At 38.4% G+C, this 4,964-nt stretch overlaps 1 pseudogene; it reads left to right on the top strand.

Moving 5' to 3' along the window:
* The first annotated feature begins 286 nt into the window (after positions 1-286).
* LOC132211621 (small nucleolar RNA SNORA48) lies at positions 287-432 on the top strand (annotated as a pseudogene).
* The last annotated feature ends 4,532 nt before the right edge of the window (positions 433-4,964 follow it).

Here is a 4,964-nt window from a genome sequence, read left to right as displayed (position 1 = left end):
ACAAAACTATTCTAAGTTTTGCTTGTGATGGTCTGTTCTCTGGCTGGTCTGACATTATTTCACTCATAGAGTTCTAGTCATCTAGACATCTAGCTGATTGCCTGGGGCTGTGTGGTTTGTGATGGCCGCTTTCACTCGGGTGGCAGTGGGTGCTGGCTGTTGGCTGAGCTACACCGTGGCAGTATTAGTCTCAGTAATGGTGCAGATCACAAATCTCTTAAAACCAAGACTTAAAAATTGTTTCTCTCTCATCCATGTGTCTCTCTTCTATTTATGTTTCTCTCTCTTTCCCTCTCCCTTGCTCTCTCTCTCTAAAAAATCAATAAAAACATAAAAAAAAGAAATTTACAAGCCAGGGACAAAGTAACTCCGTGTTTATCCCAGCTTGGCTTTTCATCTATGTCATGCCTGGTTCATGCCCTGGACACCTGGGGGAAGGTTGCACAGTTTTATCTCATTCAATTAGTCAAAAGGAGTCACTGGGCCAGTCAAGATTGGCCAGCGGAAGACCAATGTCCCCTGGGAAAGAGAGGAGCTGTGGAGACCTTGTGGCTGTTGTCAGTCTATCTGTGTCCATTCACATGAGGTGATGGAATGCTCAGACCTCCGTTTCCTGCTATTTATACGGATATGAACTCACAGGGAATTCTGGGCATGTTGCATATTCATTTTCTCTCAGTTCCTTTCAATCTGTTTTGTAACATTTTTTTTTCTCTTTCTCCTGCTTTTCTCTTCAAAGTTTTCTTTGACTTGAAGGTCTCCTAAAAGTAGCAATTTTACTTTATCTCCCAGAGTAAACATTCTTGAAATCATATTTAATTTACCTTTATTTTCCTTACCTTTCATTTTCTACCTCCAATGTGGAAAAATCTATTTGAAATACCCCTTGATTCTCTCTGCTGTTTATATTCCCAGCCTGACCACCACAATCATATATGTACATTAACTCAAGACCCTGACAACTGGCTTCTCTTTTACTATTTTTCTCTCTATTTTACCCATATAATTTAATTATACATCCTAATTCACTGCTACTTTAATTATTCCTCTCTCTTGATCAGAATCCTTGAGCAGTTCTCACTTATAGAGCAAGATATTCTAAGAATTTCCAAACTTTTGTGTTTTTTTTTTTTTAAATGATTTGCTCTACCTATTCAATTTTACTATTATATCAATATGTATCTGTACTTCCAGGTTTTATCACCTCATATGTTTTTATATGTGGCATATTCATTTCCGAATTTTTATATTTGCTAATCTATTAATCTCAAACATGAAATGATTTTCTTTCATTTGTTTGCATTTCAACCTTCCTTAAAATTTGAATTTATTTATATTTACAAGCTTACCATTTAATATTTAAGCATTTACAGTTTCGTGTTTCCTTTTAATTCTCCAATATTTACTAAGTTATTACTATGTGACAGGCACTGAAATATGTGTCTAGGATACAGAGGTGGACACAAACAAAAAAAAGACAATGTCCTTTGTATCTAATAGTTTAATGGAGTGGGGATATATTAATAACAATCATATAGATAAATGTATAATCACAACTGGATATTTTCTTTTAAAAAGAGTGTCTAGTGCTATAAAAACAGACTTTAATATGGAGCTGACATCTTGGGTTAAGGAGTGTTCCCTAAGAAAAAGTTGGTTAAATTGATTTGTGGATTAGTTACATTTGAAAAGTAACTCACTGACAAGAAAAGAGAAAGAGATATTTGAGAATAGGGAAGAGTTTGTAATTATCTGTGGTGAGAAAGATAAAATACAGATACTCAAGGTGATCCCTTTGACTTGAATACATAAAGAGTAGCATGATATTCTGAGAGGAGGCTGGCAACCACAGATAATTTCTATTTAATGGTAGGTGGTCCGTTCTAAGAAGGTCATAGGCAGGGTAAAGTCTCAGTTGCCCACAGAAGTGAACTCTATAATATAGCCCTTTTTTTTTTCATTTCTCATTTTTCTCTCCCCTTTCTGTTATCTCTATTATTATGTACACATGTGGCCTAGTCTTGAACTTTGCTTCAGAGAAGCCCTGGCTAAGGCAGGTAGCAATCTCTTTTCTTTTTGAAAAATGAGAAAGGTACACTGTGGTCAGAGGTTTGAGATAGTTGATTTGAAAGGAAAAACTGAAAAACAATAGAAATCAATGGCAACATTTTTTTTTTTCTGAAACACACATTAGTATTTTCTCTGCAATTAGGTTATATCCCTAAAAGTAGATTTATACTTAATAATCCTTGTGTTTTTTCCTAGAGCACATTCTGAATACACGACAGACACTAATAGATACTTGTTGATTTTCTAATAAAGCCAATTCACTATGAATTGCTGTTTTTTAGTATGGACTATAAAATCCTATATGTGTTTGTATTGTATTTTCATTAAAGAAAAAAAACTTATAGGAAAGATATATGCTATTAATCCAAAAGAATGTGTTTTTGAACATAGGATGATGGATTTGAATGTTTTTGTCACTATGGCTGTTATTATGATTACCCTTTGAGACTGCATAAATGTAATTGTTATGAATTCTGAAGATTGGACTACTTTTACTTTTATTTTTTTCTGACATAAAGCAATTGGTTGTGTTCAGTGCTATTGTAAGTCAGTATGAGAGAAATAACAATAAGGCAGGCATTAATCAAATGAAGTGCCTATGAAGAAAGCACTCACTAAATTATTTTTGTGTGCCCAGATGATGATCAATTTTGGATAACATAAAAAATATGGTGAGCAACATTTTTTTCAGTGGTTAAAAATATGAACTTAGGGACAGTTTCCAGAATGGTGCTAAGAGATCTTCAAGGACCCTCTCCCCAGTAAACAACCATAACTGGTGAAACATATATAGGTATATTTTTTAAAATCCTCACTCGAGGATATTTTTCCATTGATTTTCAGAGAAAGGGAAAGACAGAGAGAAACATCAATGTGAGAGACACGCATTGATTGGTTGCCTCCTACACACGCCCCAATCAAAGCCCGGGCGGAGGGGAGCTTGCAACCTAGGTGCGTGTCCCTGACTAGAATCAAACCCAGGACTCTGTAATCCACAGGCCTACGCTGTATCAACCGAGCCAAACCGGCTAGCATCTGGTGAAACATATTTTTAAAATCAACTATTTAAGGTCTGGGGAATAGTCTAAAGCAGCGGTTCTCAACCTGTGGGTCGCGACCCCTTTGGCGGTCGAACAACCCTTTCACAGGGGTCGCCTAAGACCATCCGGCATATCAGATATTTACATTATGATTCATAACAGTAGCAACATTACAGTGATGAAGTAGCAACGGAAATAATTTTATGGTCACAACATGAGGAACTGCATTTAAAGGACCAGAAGGTTGAGAACCACTGGTCTAACGTATGTATAGAAAGTGACAAAAAAGTCAACAAAGAGAATCTACTAACTCTCTCTAAGGACAGTGAATCTTAGCACTTGAGCCAGGACACTTCTCCCCACCTCGCCCATCTCAGCATAAAAGAAGTGAGTGTGGCCACGAAGACTGGGCACCCTCTCCCCAAACTCCCCATTAAGGGCTATGGTATCAGCCTGAGGGGTGTGTGGTGCCCAACATTTTTTATCTCTTTTCCCCAGTTCCATATCATAGAGGCTAAATATCAAGTGAGTGCCACTGAGAGATCTAAGGATTCCTTCTCTACTCAACCCCCATATTGGAGTGATGACCGGCCATGGATATTGGGGCCCTGATTGCCTTGGGCTAGTTCACTCATAGGGTGGATGTTACAATCCAGGATAGACAAGCCAAGGAGTCCAGAAGCTACCACTCTGAGGCCACTTTTCCGCACCACATCTCCGAAAAAGTGGTGCAACATTGATACCTAGTGCAACATGTATGAACCTTGAAATACTACACTAGAAACCAATTATATGATATCACATATTGAATGAGTCTATTTATTTGAAATATACACAATAGGCAATACTATGCAGAGAGAAAGATCAGTGGTGTGATTAAATTGTTCTAAAATTGATTGTGGTGATGTGTGCCCAATCCTGTGAACATACTAAAAAAAATTAACTTGTACACTTTAAATGGGTAAATTGTACACCATGTGATTTATATCTCACAGTTGTTATATCAAAAAATGTAACTTTAATATAGCCCATATTTTGCTTGAAACAACTATATATGTGTGTATATATATATATATATATATATATATATATATATATATATTCCTTTATAATAAAAGGGTAATATGCAAATTGACCCTAACAGCAGAACAACTGGGAATGACTGGTCACTATGACACACACTAACCACCTGCTGGCAAGTGGACATCCCCTGAGGGCTCCTGGGCTACCAGAGGGATGTCTGACTGCCAGCTTAGGCCCAATCCCCCCGGGGAGTGGGCCTAAGCCAGCAGGTGATCATCCCCTGAGGGGTCCCAGACTGCGAGAGGGCACAGGCCAGGCTGAGGTACCCCCAGCCCCCAGTGCACAAATTTTTGTGCACCGTGCCTCTAGTATATATATAATAGAGAAATATGCTAATTAACCAGGATGCCATAATGGGTCGACTATATAGGAGGAGATTGCGCACGCAGCGTCGGGGCATGGTGGCAGGGGCCTCTGCGCGCCTGTGCTGGGGGAGGGCCTTGTCAGCAGCGGCTGTGGCTGCTTTAAGAGCCAGAGAGGGATGCAGGGCTGGACTGGCAGTGGCCAGGGCTGCTGTGGGGCTCAGGGAGCGAGGCAGGGCCGGGCCAGTGACTCAAAGGTGGGCTGCGCCATGCGATTTCGAATTGCACACTGGGCTCCTAGTTTAATATAATAGGTACTCATAATTATCTCTGGGTACTTTTTTAATCTTTGTAACATATAGACAAATATATTGAGAAACGAAATTAAATTAAAAAATTATACATCCTAAAAATTAAAATAGACTTGAATTTTAGTAATTTCCTACCATATGTTTAAGATAAGCCATGA

The sequence above is a fragment of the Myotis daubentonii genome, chromosome 10 (assembly GCF_963259705.1).
Source record: "Myotis daubentonii chromosome 10, mMyoDau2.1, whole genome shotgun sequence".
NCBI lineage: Eukaryota > Metazoa > Chordata > Mammalia > Chiroptera > Vespertilionidae > Myotis > Myotis daubentonii.
Note: the sequence above shows the minus strand (reverse complement) of the source record. Positions and strands in the feature narration are given on the sequence as shown.